This window comes from Cygnus olor, chromosome 2 (genome assembly GCF_009769625.2).
Source record: "Cygnus olor isolate bCygOlo1 chromosome 2, bCygOlo1.pri.v2, whole genome shotgun sequence".
Taxonomy (NCBI): domain Eukaryota; kingdom Metazoa; phylum Chordata; class Aves; order Anseriformes; family Anatidae; genus Cygnus; species Cygnus olor.
The window spans coordinates 103,168,746-103,189,365 of NC_049170.1; the positions used below are offsets into that span (position 1 = coordinate 103,168,746).

Here is a 20,620-nt window from a genome sequence, read left to right on the forward strand (position 1 = left end):
ATGTTCTGCTTTGCTTCTCTTCTATCTCCTGGCAACGTTGCCTAGCGGTGTTTTCTCATAATATTACATATGCTGAAGAATCACATTTCCTCATCGACTGTATTTTGTGTTCTGGCCAGGAGATTCCTGAATGTCTGAGCAAGACCTGCAGAGCTCGTCTGAACTTATTTTCCTTCCTTTTCAGAAAAATTATGTTAAAAACGTGATAAAAATATGTATGAGAGTTTCTCAATTTCCCCGTAGGAATAGATGCTAAAACTTTGTAGTCTGGGTGAAGAAGCAGAAAAAAGGAGAGACCAATTTTCTGAGGAAGTCAACATTTTCTGATTTAAGCAGAAAACTTCAAGACCAATAAAATTGTCAACTGAAGGAGCATTTATTCCTGAAGCTACTAATTTCATAATGGAAAAATCTAAAAATGTTTTAAAAGGTTTTCTTGTGTATTTTGTCTTTTTTTGTTGTTGTTGTTTGTTTATTTGTTTTTATTATTACTATTATTTTTTATTTTTAACATTAGTAGGGTATATTAAGTCTGGCAAAATGTCTTTTTTTTTTTTTCCTTTTCAGACTTCTCAGAAAGCTTCTTAGTGTATAGCTAATACTTGCGTAGCATTAATACCTAAATTATCTTACCATAATTTTGTCTTCCATAGTCACTACAGAAGTGCTACTGTAATCCACAGTTCTGGTTTATTCCGAAATATCCTCAATTTCTTTTTGAGAACACAAGAAATTTATAAACTGTATATGAATTATTGTTCAAAATTTCATAAAATTACTTAAAATAAAACTTAATTATTATGAAATAATTATAATCCAGTTATATGAATTTGAAGTTTGTGTTTTTTTTTTTTTTTATGATGATTATATTATTTTAATTATAATTTTCAGCTGGTTAAAAAAATACTGTAGCTATTAGAATAAAAATTGTACACAACTGTGAGAAAAATAAAAGGATTTATTTCATAACTCTCTCAAAATAAATAACAAAGGACATAAAACTATATCGTTGGCATTTTTCCCCCTCAGTATTAAGATTTCGTGATTCTTGAAATTAAATTATTTAAGGGGAAAAAAAGCCTGAAGGGCAAAAAATGGACTTCAGAAACTCTCTTTTACTAACTTTTTTGACTACTCTAAATTGATCATTTGTTTTCTTGACTAATCTCTAAACAGAGGGCATATCCCTTTCACTTGCAAAATACTCTCAGACAAAATGAATTACCTTCCCACCACCTTGGTTACTTGCCAGGGAGTACTTTATTTTTTCACTAGGAAAAAGAAAATCAGCTTGTATTTTGCTTGCTAAAGCCTTCTGCATTTTAATTCTGAACTCTGAATGAACATCAGAGAGGCCTTATGATGTTTTGCACAAAAGTGCCTGTGTTCATAGTTTTACTCAGGGCACCCAAAATAGCACGGAGTAAGCAGTGTCATACTGTGAGTTTTCAAAACTAAAAGCAGGAGTGACTTATACTGGCAGGAAGCTCTAACTCTTAAAGCTTTCCAAGGATCTGTGAAGTAAAAAGAACTGCTAACTTCTCCTCATTGGATGTTTAATTTGACTTTAACAATACTCATTTCTTCAAACCTAGAAGGCCCTGAAGTTACACGGGTAAGGTCTTTATCTCTTTTTCTTTGCTGTCTTCAAAAATCAAATTGAAAACATTTATCTGGGTGTCTTGAGTGCAAAATCCATGAAAGACAAAGACAAAACCAGAAGCCACCCAAAACCTCTGGAAGGGGAAATCAACTTTTGTTGTTTCCTCGGAGTCGTTGACTAGCTGCTGAAATTTAACTTTCTAAATTGGATTTACCAGATGAAAACATTGTTACGCTTGTCTTGTAACTTGCACATTAAAATTTTCATGCTGATTATCAAGCTGTTTCTTCAAGATTCCCACCTCTGACAGACTGTTTGTGAATGCTTCATCTACACTCATTCCAGTGATTGTCATTAAAATGTGCTTAACATTTCTGAAACTAAATCGAGGAGTGAAAAGCTTCTTGTCTTACAGTAATGCATAGAAGTGCTTTCTGTCTTACTTTCCTCTATTCTAGTGTAACAATAAGATTCTTTTAAAAAAATATTATTTGGCCTTAGCTTTACATTGAATTTGTTGTTCCTGCTACTCTTTATAATCTCAGATCTAAGACATATAAAGTCTTTCAGACAACACACACACACACAAAAAAAAAAAAAAAAAAAAAAAGGATGCCTCTACTTTTATTGAGTCTCAAATGAAAAATGACAATTTGTCAATAAAAATCATTTCATTTTCAAAGAGTAATTCAGTATATGTACTATCAAAATATTTGTATTTAGTGTTTCTTCTGTAAGCCTGCTGTTAGGAAGTAAAGCTATAATTTATTTTTCATGTTTAAACTCTTTGATTAGTCTGTATTCAAGACACGTGCATTAAAATATAGCTCAGATATATTTAATAGCTGTTGATTGGTTATTAAAATGCTGAATATCTGTAAATTCATTCATTTTACAGATTATTTTGGTATGAAACTGGTAGGAATTAAATGGCTTTTGGATTATATCATTATTTTTTAATAGACTAATTTAAAATCATTTGTGGTTGTAAAAGCATTCTAGATAAACTATTTCTAATTTATAGTACAATAGATTTGCACTAAGGTGTAAAAATTAATCTGTGGATTCCGTTTTAAGAGTTATAATGAACATTTCAACCTTCAGTATTTTTCTGTTAGAAGTGCTGAACCAAACACATAAAATGGATACAGAGCTGTATCTGGAGTTCAGCTTTTATGCTTTTCTAGAGACTAAAAAACACATCAGCCTAAGAGCTAGCAAATAATGAAAACCTATTCTCAGACTCATTTTTAAGTAAATGGGAGGAAGGAAGAAAGAAGGACTTGCCCACAAAGTACTATGAGCAAAGTAGATTAAAATTGAAGAACAAAATTACAGCTTCACTGTGGAAACCCACACATTAATGTAACCTTAATTTAAGATGTTGTAATGAACATTTTACATGCAGTATTGCTATAATGTGGAATATTTAGAAATTGACTCAATACATGACCTCCAGGTTTCAGAATACTTTACAATTACTAACCTGAACCTAATATCAGACAATACCAGTACATTTTGGTATTGAAATGATATGGCAGTATGTAGTTTGATATACAGGCAAATTTTTCATGATGCCCACATTTTAGGTTACCTGTTACATTTTACCATTGTGTTTCATTTTAGTTGTTTTGATACTTTATAACTTTTTGGGATGAAGCTTTCATTGTGTAGCTGTTGCATCACATCGACTTTAAATACTCTAGGAAATTTCTTGTTCAGCTTTAATCAGAAAGATTTGGCTACATCTTAGAATCAGTTTAATTACAAACTAGTAGTTTTCCCAACAGATCTAACAATACAAGAAGTAATACTGAATTTAAGTATTAGTTCTGTTGTAGGTAGAAAATGTTGTTCTTGTTATATTTATATTGCAAGTCATAGAAAGTCTTGATTTCTACCATAGGCAGAAAAAAGGAGTTCCACTGTCTCTTAATTTTCAATCTATTTCAACTATATTTTTAAGTCCTTCTGAATGTATGTGATGCTAACTAAGCAGAAGGTATAATAAAATGTTTTCCTCATCTATCCCTTCAAGCTACTTACCCCAGCAAAATACTTGTTTCTGAAGATAAATGAATGGAGAGACCAAAGAGCATGTACTGTGGCCAGCTATCCAGGCCAGAAGGACCCTGACTATTATGGGAGTTTTCATTTTGGGCCCTGCTAAGCAGAAAAGGTAGATATCCGTTACAGAGGAAGTTAATGAGGATGGAGCAGTGTCAACAAGACCACATGGGACAGAGCTGGGAACATAATTATGCTTTGGACACACAGATCCAGGCCTCTTCTCTGCAGTGGCTTTGCCTGAAGCATAAAAGGAATTGCAATTGCTGGTGCTAGCAAGCTATCAAGCAACAACTGCTAACAATATTTAGCACATTACTCCCAGGCTTACCAACAGGGACACAGACATGGTGAAGACCTTGTAAATGGAAGGTGATATTAAATTAGAATCCCTCACTCTCAGGCCACTGATCTAGCTGTTATGTCAAATTCCTTTTGACATGATGAAATTAGAGACATTCAAATACACAACAATACAAAAGATTTTTTTTTTTTGGGTGGGGGGGGGAGAAGAAAAAAATATTAAGTTCTCCATACAAGGCTGTCTTTGTGTCTGCAAACATAATACTGCAACTAAAAAAAATACAATAATGCCTGAATTAAGATTTCAAAGACTATCTCAATCAAAGACTCTGAAGTTTATATATTCTGATGTAATTTTAAATTTATCTTTTTTTTTTTTTTTTTTTTCATTATTGACATTTTGTCAGCTTCTGAGTGGCAAAATTGATAACTAAACATCAGGGAAAGTGTGAGCTGTCACTTAACATTTTCCTGTTTTACTTTTACATGGAATTGTGAGAGATTGGAAACCCAAACGCATCCTATTATAGTAAATTATAAAATGTAATTAGCAAAAGAGTAACTGAATTCAGTATGACTGATCACTGACTTGATGTATTTATTCTGATTTAAATCTAGCCAAGATAAAATCTCTCTGCAAAACAGACAGTTTTTCAGTGTTTTACAGATCTTTAAGACACTTATAAATTATATAGGTAAATAAGATAACAATTTAAAGTTCTTGAAGTTTTATTTTGCTTGGCAACGTTATGCTTAAAATAATTTTACAACTATATTAAACAATATCATATTAAATTATTGTATGAATAAGTATTAAAATGTCCTGCTCTCATTCTCATGCGGTATAAAGAGTACACATGGCTGTTCATTGTTAGTGTTCTCATAGTATATCCAAGTTGATGACTTCCTCTAAAATACAAAGACTGAAAAATATAAAAGGGATTTAAAGAGACAATGCTTGGCAAATGGAAAAGAAACTGTGGTTACTTACTTTTTTCCTCACAGGGAACATTTTCAGAATGATGAATAGGGGTTGTAGAATATGATAGAACAGCTTACACAGCAATATGAATTATGATGCCTGTCAAAAGTAGTCAGAAAAACAAACAAACAAAAAGTATATAAAAAAAACAACACAGGATGTATTAATTCTTTGTTGTCTTTTAAGAATTTTAAATTGCTATATGAGTTCTAGATCTCAGAAACAAAGTATATCAGGGACAAAGAGCAGATAGGTTTCACTGGATGTGGTCGCCACAAGTGAACAGAGCTCACTTCTTAGGAGTTTTAACTACGGTGATTAAACATGGGAGTCAAAAAAAGAAAAAGATGTGAATCTCTGTTAAATCATTAATTTGTGTGTTCTAAATGACTGGGAGCACTCTAAAAATGTCAAGAAAACTGCCAAAAAACTTCATAAACAGAGCAGAGAAAGTCATAGTGCAGAAACATGTAAGGTTTTATATAATCCACAATACTCTAAATATTCTCTGCATATTTTATGGAAATGAAAACAGACATACAAGCTCACATACAAGTGCTATGTGTTATGTGTTGCCATGAGGAGTATGAATATGCAATCTGCTACAGAAGCTCCCTAGCATCCTTACTCATTAACATTGCAGCCAAGGAGCAGTCCTGCTATCTTCAGACTGTTATCCATGATATTTGGGAGGATATGAAATGGTATTTTCTCCAAATGGTGTACATTGCTTCTCTCTTTCATCTGTACAAGAAGAACATAAAAAGAGACCATCATTGCAAAAATTATTTTTATTCAAGCCTTGGTGGTAAAATTGTGTTTTTCTAACACATAGAATTACAACAGAGTAACTCCAAAATTAAATCAGAATTAAATTAGTTGAAGAACGGTAGCAAAAAGGAAATGGAAATTATTACAATTACATTTAATGGAGTTTGGCTTATTATTATTATTATTATTATTGTTTTTTAAACAGTCACATACCTGTTTATTTAAAATTAATTTGGGTTTCCTTCTCACTTAAATTGTTAGCACAACAATCTCAGTGGCAACAAAGTTACTTTAAAAAAGCATCACAAGAAATTAACGTTTTAATCCTTATAACTAGAAAATGAGAGATTTCCCTGCTGAATGTGGAAAGACACATTTTTTTCTACAGCTGTTTTGACAATCTTAGGTAGCTTTAGGCAATAGGATGTCTTTTAGGCTTGTGAAAATTGGTATCTTTTCTGTGCAGTATTATAAGCAACAGAAGTGCAGAAGTGTCTGCAGTTCTCCTTTGGTCAATGGAGATAGCAGCTTGTGTCAATAAAACCCAGCTTTTACCATTATTGTTATTATTATTTTTAATCACATATAGCTGTTTTAGCACCCTTTTTTTTTTTTTTTTTTTTTTTTTTAAGCAGAGGGGATCTTCCCAAGCTATTAGCTGCCGTACTCACTGCTCAATGTCCATGGCATTTGGGGCAGAGCCACAGCCCTGGTATAAGGCAGCTGGTAGCAGTGTTGCTGAAAGAGGCATACTGCAGTTACGGATTGTGCTCACAACACCCTACCCAGCTTCCTGCAGAAAATTGGAGTGAGGGGTGAAGGGAGAGAGGGATGTGTGCCAGCATGGTGCTGAGTAAAACTCCCGTCTTTGCCAGCAAATTGGAAGGTAGTGCTAGGTTCAGTTACTGTCCCGTTCATCTTCCAGTGACTGACCTCTCACTCTTTCTCCACGAGATGCAGATAGCTGCCAGGGAAGATTAAGGGCATTGCTAGTGCTCTTTTTTATGTATCTCTGTGATATATACTGGCTGGGCCAAAATTTACCCTTAGCAGTAATTCCCAGTGGTAGATGAGCCAGAATGATTTATGTTACTTTATATCCCTTGATGTACCCATGGAAAATAAAAAGACGTTTCCAGACAAATTAATATGACAACCAGACTTACATAACAAAAAAGTGGTAAGTGTACTGGTTTTCCCCTAACATCAAATTTAACATATAAATTGAATTGGTTTCAAATGCCAGATCATCAGATAGCTAGCATACAAAGCTATTTTTGTAAAAGACTGACCCATGAGAAATATAAATAGCGTTTGAAAACGTCACATGGAGATAAACTGTGCTGATTGCTCAGCTTTTCATATGTGTGTTTTCAGGATTGTGCAAACGTTATAAAATTAGACTCATTTTCTGGTGTCTTACATGTAATATTATTCTACTCAGCTCTTTAACTCTGCTATTTTTTTTAAGTCTTATGAAAAGATATCTTCCCATTTAATGATTACGGGAAAATAGAACCTAGACTCAAAGACTGCCATGGTTTAAGATCAATTTGAACTTCAGTGTGGAGATTGAATGGTCTCAGATACCCAAACATCTTAATCACAGCTATACGTAATTTTTATGAGCCACACAATTCCTCTGTCCCATGCTCTGAGAGATGGCACCATCATTGTAGATCAGCACAGATATCTCCACTTTGTTGTGCACAGCCCAGGATGGGGCCATGGGGGTCTCTGGTGTCTTTTTGGTTCCGTTCCGGGGTCTTCCCACATGTACCCAGGTAGTTCTCCCTACACATACCCCTGTGGTCCCCCGTATATCTCTGGGTTCCCTCCTACATGTACCCCTGAGTTTTCTCCCTAAGTGATCCAAACCCAAACATCATTTACTGGTTCCACAGACATTATCCAACTGTGATTGCCCATTTGAATCCCCTCGGCACACCACACCACACCAGCCTCTCTGGATGTACCTCTCTGGATGATTGTACCCAACGTATATAACTGTTGTAGTAACTGGGTTTCACTTCAGTGTGGTGGGTCCAACTGGGGCTCACATTCTAGCACAGCTGTCACATATGGATAGGTTGCAAATATCTTAACGTATATGTCATTAGGAGAGGCTAACACAGGGTGGTACTGCAAGTTATCTGAAATGGGAGCAAGAGCCCCCTCAGGTTCGAGGCCAGATCTTGAACTATTCTCTCTTCATGAGCAGAGCTAGACAGTTCTTCTACATCCAAACAACCCAGATGAATAACTGCCTGATTTTGGCAATGCATCATTAACAAAACAAAACAGCAACAAAATAATTCTTATTATACTAAGTCTTTAAAACCACACCCACTAGATAACAGATAATAGATACCATTTCCTGAAAATGAAACAAATGTCTCAGAAAAAAAAGGGAAATTCAAAAGCAAGAATTTACCCTGAAATATAAGGTATAAGAAGGGGTTTGTTGCATACATGAAGCATTTGGAAAACTCTGAAATTCATAATCACATTTTCAGATATATCATAAAAATTGGAAACAGAAATAATCCAAAGATGTGAATAACTGGTAAGTTGTCATAAACATACAATTTTACTTTTCTGTACATTTTTTTCCTGTGGTCTTAATTAATTATTATTATTAATAATAATTTTTAAATATAGCTTTTCCAAAACGATAGCAGATTTTGAAGTGGAGGAATGCTGCTTAAGTCTGAGCTACTATAATGTGATTTTATTTCAAATGTAAACAAGGCAGCACAGCACAAAACATTGCATCATAAAAATAACAGACTGTATTTTGGAGTATTACTAATCATAAAAGTCAGTGAGACTAAAAGATATACAATTTCAATAGGATATCTGAAATTAAACTCTGTTGGAACAATTTCAGTGTTTTATTTACAGACACCAATTTTAGATTTGTAGTAATTTGTAATTTTTATGTGGGGGACTATTTTTTTTTTAACTATTTTTCTGCTGTAGGAATGGTTACTATAGCTAAACCAGGTAAGTGAGATGAGCCTAGAGGTTCATGTAGTGGAACCTACTGAAGAATGAATGAATTGATTGTCAGTAAGACTGAAATTGTATCAACCTGCAAGACATGAAAAAATGTGAGAGTTTTAATGTATATGTGGCAAAATCACATAGAATTATAAAGTAAGGAAATACAGAAAACTAAGCTTTGCTTTGATTTTTTTTTTTTTTTAATATCCAAAAGTAACATATTTATTTCATTTCTATACTATGACATTTATTAGAATTTATGATGTACTTCTTATATGGTATGATATCTTAGTAGTCTGCCATGTTAATAATAATCTTATTCATCATAACTCATACTACTAAATCAGAAAAACATTCTACATTCTGATATTTTGATAATTAGCTGTGACAAGGTAAGGATTCAAAATACATAGGTTTCCTGAAGAAACATATATATATATATATATTTAATATAATGGAAAACATAAAGAAATGTTCACTCCTCCTTTGGGTAATATCATTCCTCTTGTCCAGTGTAGAGAAAATTTTTTTCTAAACAGTGCTTATTTTATATTACAAGGTAATTTGTTTCAAGAAAATAAATAGTGTTTTATAAGAATTTCATACATTCTTTTAAACAATATAATCTATAAAACATCTTTGTTGTAGTCTAATTTCCTTTACTAGAATCATCCATCTCTACCTAAAATGCAAAGTATATCTGATAGTGGAATTGAGTTCTATACTCCTAAATGTAAATTAGTACTAACGGATTTAACAAGATGCACGTTGATCTTCACTAATTTTAATATAAATTCAGAAATGAAAGAACTTGCCCAAAAGTAAATTTCTGTGAAGATGGCAGTAAGATTACGAATGTAGTTCATGTGACCTGATTGTAGATATTTAATAGATAATTTATTATCTTAGGTTAATTATCATGATTTATTCTAGACAGAAATAGGTTGATTTAGACTTTGTACTTAGTTGTCTTAGTTGTCAGAATCTCCATCCTTTACTGGATGTGGGGGGAAACTTAGTTACAAAAGATGAGGAAAAGGCTGAGGTACTCAATGCCTTCTTTGCCTCAGTCTTTAGCGGCAAGACCAGTTGTTCTCTGGATACCCGGTACCCTGAGCTGGTGGAAGGGGATGGGGAACAGGATGTGGCCCTCACTATCCACGAGGAAATGGTTGGCGACCTGCTACAGCACTTGGATGTATGCAAGTCGATGGGGCCGGATGGGATCCACCCGAGGGTACTGAGAGAACTGGCGGAGGAGCTGGCCAAGCTGCTTTCCATCATTTATTGGCAGTCCTGGCTATCAGGGGAGGTCCCAGTCGACTGGCGGCTAGCAAATGTGACGCCCATCTACAAGAAGGGCCGGAGGGTAGACCCAGGGAACTATAGGCCTGTTAGTTTGACCTCAGTGCCAGGGAAGCTCATGGAGCAGATTATCTTGAGTGTCATCACGCGGCACTTGAAGGGCAACCAGGCGATCAGGCCCAGTCAGCATGGGTTTATGAAAGGTAGGTCCTGCTTGACGAACCTGATCTCCTTCTATGACCAAGTGACGCGCTTGGTGGATGAGGGGAAGGCTGTGGATGTGATCTACCTTGACTTCAGTAAGGCTTTTGACACCGTTTCCCACAACATTCTCCTCAAGAAACTGGCTGCTCGTGGCTTGGACTGGCGTACGCTTCGTTGGGTTAAAAACTGGCTGGATGGCCGGGCCCAAAGAGTTGTGGTGAATGGAGTCAAATCCAGTTGGAGGCTGGTTACTAGTGGAGTCCCCCAGGGCTCAGTGCTGGGGCCGGTCCTCTTTAATATCTTTATCGATGACCTGGACGAGGGGATCGAGTGCACCCTCAGTAAGTTTGCAGATGACACCAAGTTAGGTGCGTGTGTCGATCTGCTCGAGGGAAGGAAGGCTCTGCAGGAGGATCTGGATAGGCTGGACCGATGGGCTGAGGTCAACTGTATGAAGTTCAACAAGGCCAAGTGCCGGGTCCTGCACCTGGGGCGCAACAACCCCAAGCAGCGCTACAGGCTGGGAGATGAGTGGTTGGAAAGCTGCCTGGCCGAGAAGGACCTGGGAATACTGGTTGATAGGCAGCTGAATACGAGCCAGCAGTGTGCTCAGGTGACCAAGAAGGCCAACAGCATCCTGGCTTGTATAAGAAGCAGCGTGGCCAGCAGGTCTAGGGAGGTGATTGTCCCCCTGTACTCGGCTCTGGTGAGGCCGCACCTCGAGTACTGTGTTCACTTTTGGGCCCCTCGCTACAAGAAGGACATGGAGGTGCTCGAGAGAGTCCAGAGAAGGGCGACAAGGCTGGTGTGGGGTCTGGAGAACAAGTCTTATGAGGAGCAGCTGAGGGAGCTGGGGTTGTTTAGCCTGGAGAAGAGGAGGCTCAGGGGAGACCTCATCGCTCTCTCTAGGTACCTTAAAGGAGGCTGTAGCGAGGTGGGGGTTGGTCCATTCTCCCACGTGCCTGGTGGCAGGACGAGGGGGAATGGGCTCAAGTTGTGCCAGGGGAGGTTTAGGTTGGATATTAGGAAGAACTTCTTTACTGAAAGGGTTGTTAGGCATTGGAATGGACTGCCCAGGGAAATGGTGGAGTCGCCATCCCTGGAGGTCTTTAAAAGACGTTTGGATGTAGTCCTTAGTGATATGGTTTAGTGGAGGTCTTGTTAGTGTTAGGACAGAGGTTGGACTAGATGATCTTGGAGGTCTCTTCCAACCTAGACAATTCTGTGATTCTGTGATTCTATGATTCTGTCTTTCTTACAATGCAATAAAACACCACTGCCTTTCTCTTTCCATTGACTACTGAGGTAGCATATTAAGCTAGATCTTTCAGGTGCTTAAATTAATAAATCATATCCTAAGAAAACATGGGAGCCTCAGGCCTTGTATTGTTAAAAATAAAAACACTATCTGTGTCTTAAAAAATAATTATTCACAGGCATAGAAATAAAATAAATATTTAGGTTATTAAACAGCCTGTAATGCCCATGTCCACAATAAACTCTGCCATCTTTCATCTTCTAGTCACAATTTTTCAATAAAAATGGACTTTATTCCATATTATGTTTTGTTCTTTTGGTAATAGCATTAATTTTTCCACCTTATTTAGCAGTCATATTTAGTAAGCACTGATTTTAAGAGTAGAATTAATTCACACAAATATTATTAATGAAAACAATGTCATGCAGTAGTAAAACAGTTATAAGTAAAGCTAAAAAATATAAAAGTAAAATGAAACATTTTGGACATCGTAGCTTTGGTCAGGGCTCTGATATGCTTTGTCAAAGTGACAGCAGATACCTGTGGGGAAGCAATGAATGTTTTTTACTCAGCAGAAACTGTGAATAAGTTTGATTTAACTGAGGCAGAGAGGCTGCAAATTGATTTCTTGATTCATTTAGGACACAGTCAGAGGTAGCATATAGAAAACCCTAGAGAGAAGAGGACAGCATTACTGTTTCCTTCCTTAATAGGTGTAAAAGGTTGGAACTCTGTCAAGTGGTGGCAAGTTCATCTCTATAAAAGATAATGTAAGGTATTTGCCTGTCAGACACATTGATTTCTTGATGCAAGGGAGAACTACTGGTGACAACCTCAAGAGCTTCTGATGGCTTGCTGCCTCCTGCAGCTGGACAAAGGAGATAAGTGGGGGATGCTGAGCCAACCCAGCCCTGCTGCCATTCACACCACCAAGCTCAGGCATGCAGGCTGCTGCTACATTGATAGCAAATTGCAACAGGTTTATTCATCATAGTCTGCTCTGTCTTCCCCCTTCATGAAGTTAACAGTTAAATATTGATTAAAAGTTAGTTCATAATTATTTAAAAATCAATTCAAAAAATCAAATGTAAAGTTGTATGTCCTCCCATCCCTATCTCAAGAGAGGAAAATTAATTGAAAGAAAACAAAAAAGCTTCTTCAAGTTTTGAAAAACTAAGAAGCTACACTGTTTAGTTCTACATGCAGAAAATCCCCAACATTTTTATTTTCAAATTAATTAATAAAAATAATAATTATCAAAAATAATATAATAAAATTATTAATATACTAATTATTATTAATAAAACAACGTGTTAATAATTAATAATAATAAAATATAATAAAACCAATAATTATTAAAAAACAAAAGTCAGTAAAGGATTCAGCACTGAAGTCATGATGTCTTAAGAGGGCTTTAGAGGGCATACCACAACAGTAGCTGCTTTGGATTTTCAGGACTTTACTATTAGGCAGCTAGCTATTTATATATATCTGTATGTATCTGTATATATCTTTAGCGAGGTGGGGATTGGTCTATTCTCCCACGTGCTCAGTGATAGGATGAGGGGGAATAGGCTAAAGTTGCGCTAAGCGAGGTTTAGGTTGGATAATAGGAAGAACTTCTTTACCAAAAGGTTTGCTAGGCATTGGAATGGGCTGCCCAGGGAAGTGGTTGAGTCACCATCCCTGGAGGTCTTTAAAAGACGTTTAGATGTGATATGGTTTAGTGGAGGACTTGTTAGTGTTAGGTCAGAGGTTGGACTAGGTGATCTTGGAGGTCTCTTCCAGCCTAGATAATTCTGTGATTCTGTAATTTTTTCATAAAGATCTGTGCATATACTGCTATTTATCATTTATTTAAATAAACTGTATATAAAAGGTTACATAATTCGAGGCCATTGTTCATTAACACCACATGTAAACTCCTTAATTTGCAAACATAACTTGGGGTGGTTTTTATCAGAAGGCATTATCTTGAAATGCAATTTTTCCTTCTGTTCTTTTCCTCCCTCAGCTTTATAGTCAGAAACCAAACCTTGTTCCATTGGCTATTCTCTGAGTGATCTAAAGAAGGACGAGCATTTGGGTTTAGGTGTAGTGAGGTTAGAAGTAGTTCATAAGAACTACTTATATTGTATTAAGGTGCTCAATAAACTGAACACTATACATGAAAAAGTCCTGTGACCTGAAAAGATTAAGCTTAGCCTTGAAAAGAAACAATAACATCTTTACTAAAGAGCTAAAGCTATAAACATGTCGAAAGCATCCTAGTCACTCTCCTATCTTATCAGGCACTTCCTCCCTTCAGACTTTCTCCTGTATTGTATTGGAACAAGTACTAAATAATCTAGGATTTTATTATTATTGTTATTGTTATTATTGTTATTAAAGTTTGTTTAATTTATAGCATATAAATTCTTAGTTCATAGGTACAAACAAGTTGAGGGGTAACCAGTTAAAAGTGGCAGGTGATGTAAGAGAAGGAAAAGGCAGCTTAAAGTTGTGGTACTATTTAAAAAAACATGCTAAATTATAGTTTTAGGAGAATTGCAAAAGAACAAGGTGGGTGTAAAAGGAGACTGCTTAGAATTTATTTACCATTTAGTACAAGAAAGAAATCTTTGTTTAATATAAAACAATATTATAGTGATAGCTGGTGGAGAAAGTGCTCTTCAAGGTGAGGTACTTTAACTGCAGGTGAATTATGTGGCCTGTATACTGATTTGGTTGTTGTTTCCATAGAGATGACATCATAAATCCAAATAGATTGAATTGCAAATATCCTAATAATAGGTCATATTTTGTTTTAAGATTGCCTTTGCACAGAGTCTGCTTGGACTCTATTTGGTTCTTGCTGCATATAGTTCAGCATCTTGTTTGATATTAATATTTGGGAAAAAAAATAGTGGTATGATGTGTAGTTTAATATCCTCTATTTTGTTGATATAAACTAATATGAACTAACTGTTTTTTTTTTATGAGAAAACTTTTTTTGTTTTTTTAATTATTTTCTTCAACAGAGAAAGATATCCCTTTGTGGCATTTCAGATAATTTAATCAGTTTGGAATAACTCAACTTTGAAATAGTTCAGAGTTCAACCATTTTCTCAAGGTAAAATATTTTTCTCAAGCTAATTACAATTTTAAGTAACAGTACTGTTCTATTTATTTTAAATATTCTGTGTGCGTTCTGGAAAACTTGGCTGATATCATATACAGAAAATGGCAAATATCTTGAAAGGCAAGTTTAGAAGGTATAAAATCTTTCATTTGCTCCCTCTTCTAGCTGGCATGTTACCTGTTTTCCTTTGGAGAATGTGGGTGAATGTTTTACAGTTGTTTCTTTCTGTTTCATCTGTCTTCTTGGTATTGTTTTTTTTCTTAATCAATGAGTAAAGTTAACACATTAGATGTTAATGTTAGTGTTTCTCTACAAACACTAAGAAATCTTAAAACTTGTATTTACCTCTTAGGAAAATGATGTGTTATATCCTTTACTATTATTATTATTATTATTATTATTATTATTATTATTATTATTATTTATTGCTATAGTAGCGCTCTTTCATGGAGAACAGCTCTGGCCCCCTCCCAAAGAGCAGAATTTTTGTGACGTGCTTATGATTTCATAACACTGTACTAATATATTGCCCTTGTTTTTACTCCTTAGTTACCACACAGCTAGCAGGATGAAATAGTACAAAAATATAATCTGCATTAGCACCAAGGTTTTGGTCATATTTCAGTTAAGAGTGAGAAGGCCATGAAAGTAGATTTAAGCAAAATGAGAAGTAAAATGCACAGAATTTACCTTTCTGGCTGAGAGTTGTTGGTAATAACAAGGGAAAAAAAAAAAAAAGGATTAAAATAATTTTAATGTTAATTTGCAAATTCTTCTCTAGAGCAAAAGTGTAAGAGCAGGAAGTAAGTTCAGTTTTTATCTACTCATTTAGATATTTTAATCTTATTTTTTTTTAAACAACAACAACAACAACAAAAACTGCACTAGTGAAATTGTGATGCACCATTGAATGAAGTTTCAACACATTGTGATTGGGAACATCTTTTTATTTTGAAAATACTCTGAATAGGAAAATGCACTTCTATTCATATACTGGTATATGATGTCTTTTGTGAAAGCAGTTAAATATGTTCCTGGGATTTGGGCATTGATTTTCAGAGTCATCTTTTAAATGTAAGCCTCCAGATGCTAGATACTTTTATTAAAATCAGCTCTTACTGTTGAAAGCTCAATAGGCTTAATACAAAGTTCATATGCACTTTAACAACCTTTGAGAAAAACAAAACAAAACATATAAACTAGGTTTATATCAAAAGTCCTCAATTACAGGACATCATCTAATAAATGCACTTTCCAGAAGAGACATCTAAGAAGTCAAAATGTGCTGTACAATAGAGTAGGATGGAGAAAGGACATGAGAGGGAACCTGTTATTAAGTCAGTAGCCTATGCAGCTTGCAGCTCATGAGAGCTTCCTGGAAAAATTCAAAATTGCCCCCCAAAAAAACACTCACACACAACAAAACAGAACAATATAAAACAAATAAAGTCTAATAGAGTGATAAGCAGTAGAATTCCATTGAGGGAGAAATACAGGTGACAGTCTGCTCTTTGAATTAAATGTGCAGAGAAAACTTTCAGGTTCAACATCCTGCTGAAAGCTGGCACTAGAATTAAAGTGTAAGAAAAGAATGAAATAAAGCAACATATAAAATAAGGCTGTAGTGGCAATTCCCATCTGGGTTGTACTTTTCACAGTTGCAGGATTAAAATGAATAACTAATATCCTCAGGAATCTTATGAAAAAGAGTTACAGAATTCATTAATCTAGGGAATTAAATTGTATAGACCTTGTTCGATGCTGAATTTATAGGTAGAATCAGTGATTAAAATGTCCCTTCTACACATTTAACCAAAATTCCCAAATAATGTTTATAATGTTTGCCAGTGTTAGTTAGAAACATTGCAATACAGTAGGCCTCATTTACCATTTTAATCTGTTCAATTGCTAAATGCTGCAAAAAGAAGGTGTGTGGAAGGAGGGTGAAATTAAACAGAGACGATAAAATAACCCTGCAATTGCTCTCAGAGTTGGTGTATGATTTCAGTTTGGTTCAAATTAACAGATTTTCATTCTTGAAATCCATCTTGACACCACCAAGTATCACTGGTGACTATGTTACCTTCTTGTTTTAATACAACAGAACACATTGCCCATGACATAATGATGTGTTTCACAAAACATTTTTCAAGAGATTACTCTTTCAGTCTTGCTCTTTCACTTTTGTTACCTGAGCAGTGTCCCTGAAAATTATATCTGTGGATTAGGAACAATGAAAATTGACTCCAGGTCAGTCATTCTCATCAGGCTGCAAAATTCAAAATGAATTGTTACTGTAAATCTACACTGTTTTTATGGAGTTTTGCAGCTCAGTTTTGGAGACTTCTTCAAAATAAACAGATACTAAATTAATAATATAATTAATAGCCTCTCTTAACATAGAAAACACTACTGTTACCATACCCTAGTTTCTTGTTCCTTTTCATTCCCCTTGACTTTTTGATTGACTAACTATCTAACAAAACTATTTTTGAGAGAGCATGGGGCAGTCAAAGCCCATTTTTCACTATTAAGGAACTGACACCTATTTATTAAATATATATATAATCCATTAATGGTGGACTTTATAGACATACATAATTTATAACCATTACTGTCTGCAGGATATGAGTTCTGGCTTATATAAACTAATGAATTAAGTCTTTGTCCACTCAGTTACTATGGCAATGTTATGGACTTCCCAGCTTCAGCTGGCTTGTAATGAATTAAACAGTTAGCAACTCTGACAGAATCCTGAAATACAGGAAATTATGTGGATGAAACCAGTTTTAAAGGAGGGAGGTATCCATACAAACATATTTTAGTAAGAACTTAATTTGGGGCAATTTTAAATAATCTGGTATAGTGAATTATGGCATCTTTCAGGGCTCATGCATATGCATGTGTTTATATGTATTGAAGTTATTTGCTCAGCTGCATAGGAATGAGAGAATGCTCTCAAGCCTGAGAAAAGCTAAATGAGGACAGGAAATATCTAGAAAGAAGGCGTGCTGGTCTCCAGGTCTAAGGCCAAGAGATGTCTTGAAAAATATTTGTCCAGTTCAATGGACTTGAAGTGCTTCTTCGCTACCAATTGCCATGAGCTACCATGAGGGGATGAACCTTGAAAGAAGTCTTATGTGTCATTTTCACAAAACAAACAAACAAAAAATACCAAAAAAAAACCCACAACGCAAAAAAAAAAAAAAAAAAAAAAAAAAAAACCACAAACCAAAACAAACAAAAAAAACCTCCTCCAGACTGTCTCCATGAAGCAGAAATCATTCTAATCAGCACAGGGAACACTGATGGATATTTAACTGCTTCTTACAACTTGGCCTCAGCACGTTAACCTCATGCAGGGCATCACAGAAAGTCCACACAGATCATTATGTGCTAAATAGAAATGCACAGAAAGTTATATCTATGTAATCAAAAGCAAAGAACAGTCAGACCCTTACAAAATTAAAGTGGCATTAAGATCTTTCAGAGCATTTTTAACTTGGTTTTACATATTTTTAAAAGATTTTCTGTCAATTAATTTGTGTAACTACCACATTTGAAAATTTCATTTTACCCCACATGAAAGTTTTTGCCTGTCTCCAAACAAAGATATTTGATTTGTAATGTTACTCATATTTATTCTCCCACCCTGAGATTTTCTTAAAATATTACTTTTAAGAAAACACACCCATTTCTCTCACAAACATACTAATTAATTAATTGAGAGATGGGAAATAGGATCCATGTTTATTTTCCTGATTTTCTCCATGAGTTGCTAGCTGAAGTTGCCATGAAATATAAAAGTTACCAATATAAATAGTCATAAAACTGACAGAAATGTTTATGACAGAAATAGTCCTGATCATATTTTGCCTGCTGAACACCGTAAGTTTCTAATTTTTACAGGCATATCTCCCATGTCAAACATTGATTATTACATAGTTGCTTCTATTTAAGAAAGTTTATACATATCAGAAAGAAAAAAAGTTACAGAAGAAATTAAAACTGTTATAAAATGTCAGCTTTAGCCATAATATATTTTCACGTTTCATTTAATTATTTACTTATTTTAGCCTTACCTTGTTACTTTGATCCTTTAATCATAAAATTTACTCATGAAAGTAATATTTCACCTTTACACATTCTCTGGAATTATTTAAAAGAAACACAGAAATTCAGGAAGTGTTATCTGTAACATCTCTGGATAAGATTGTTATTTGCAAAGGCCTCATGTTTCTACCTTAGGCTAACTCCCAAGCCTTTTGTCTCCTGCTTTTCCACACAGTTTCCTATGGTTCTTTGAAATTTTCTCAGAATACTTCTTCCTTCCCTAAACTCTGTTTCTTTCTTAACATCAAAACTTACTTTGCTTTTATGTGCTGTGCCACTTCATCAGCAAAGTCTGATCATAGTAACTTCTATAATTTTCTTAATTTGTTTTCTTTTTTCCTCCTTTGGTTTAGAGAAATTATTTTGACTGCAATGAACAGCACTACTGTCACGGCACCAACACGGGCCTTCAGTGGTTTTAATGTCCTTTTGAAAGAACTAGGAGAGCACTTAATAATTACTTTTGCTTTCTGCCAGACATGGGGCTTTTGCACTGAATTTCTGCAGTTCCTCCAGACTGCAGCTAAAAGGATACAAAGACATTTCAGAAGTACTATCTTGGAATAATATCTCTTGAGCTAAACTGGATATACCTTTAGATTTTAGTTAATTCTGACTCCTGAAGCTGAAAAGCAAATCAAAAAATGCAACAGAACAGCTTGCTGGTTTCCACAGCCCTGATCTGTGGCAGTGTGCACAGACTGGATGGAAATTCATGCATCCTGTGAATGTCTGTGAATAAATGGCCCATGGATGGAAATTCATGCATCCTGTAAATATCTGTGAATAAATGGCCCATGACACACCATACCGAGTGTTTCTTTCCAGTCTAGGCCTGACTCCATGTCCAGCTTCTTACTGTCCTGTAAGGACATTTCACTATGTGAAAATGAAGTCATACCATTACCTTAATCTGGAATTTTAAGAGCACCAGATTCTTCTACTCCCTCACTTCTCAATGTTGATTCCTACCCTATTAATCTCAGGCTAGCCAGGATTTAATATCAGTGTGAATGCTTCCTGTTTCTACCTGTGCTTTACTTCTTGGTTTAAGAAGCCTTTCTGAGTGAAAGAAAAAGTAGGTGATGAAGTTTAAAAACGTTGAGTTTCTGTATTTTAACATTCTTGTAATATATCATGTACTAAGGACACCTGCTTAGTTTGCAATACAAAAGCTAAGGCTACAGAATACGTGGGCATTCTTGAAATAAACAAAATTACTTTGTGAATGACCCATAGGGACTCTGGCTAAACAACAAAATATGGTGCATTTTAATTTTTGCACTAGATTTTACTATGAAGTAAAATATATTTAAAAAAATAGAAAGATGTATGATTGAGAGAGGACATTGAACAGAGAAGCAACAGGGCCTCACACAGTAACGAGAGGATACATAAAGATACATACATAAATACATAAAGATTGAAGAGAAAAAAAAAGATAAAAACTTTTATAAAGATGCAATAAACTAATTGTAGATGAGTCACAGTGGTGGGGACAGCAGTGGTGGGTGAGCAAGTAGTTCATCAATTCAAGATCCAAACAGAAAAACAGGTTTTAAGTGAAGAATGAGAAAACAGTGGAGGGGAAGCCTCAGTTCCTTTCTAATTGAGAAAGGATAATTCAACATAAGATGAGAAGTGGAAGGATCATGTCATGATAAGGTGAATATTGGTTGGAAAAGGAAAAAAAGGAATGAAGAGTTAAAGATGCAGAACAGAAAACAAGGTGAAACGACAAAATATTTTACTATCTTCAACTGTGTGTCCTGAACTTTTTTTTTTTTTTTTTACTAAGAGTATTAGTCCAGAAGATAAGTAATCTTATGAACTAATAACAATAATTAGCCATTCTCCATTGCTCTCACTGTTTAGGTGGTGGTGGTG

General features: G+C 35.0%; 1 protein-coding gene across 11 annotated transcripts in view; it reads left to right on the forward strand.

Moving 5' to 3' along the window:
• The window catches only part of CDH19 (cadherin 19), a 116,148-nt gene that overhangs the window by 46,246 nt on the left and 49,282 nt on the right, over positions 1 to 20,620 (forward strand). For 3 of the 11 annotated variants that reach the window (XM_040549812.1, XM_040549807.1, XM_040549809.1), the window contains exon 1: positions 1,114 to 1,615. The exons of 5 other annotated variants lie outside the window; for them this stretch is intronic. The gene's annotated coding sequence lies outside the window, so the exon portion shown is untranslated. Of the gene's footprint in view, positions 1 to 1,112; positions 1,616 to 20,620 lie in introns of those variants that run through there. 3 more of the 11 variants (XM_040549808.1, XM_040549799.1, XM_040549814.1) reach the window with 3 other exon arrangements.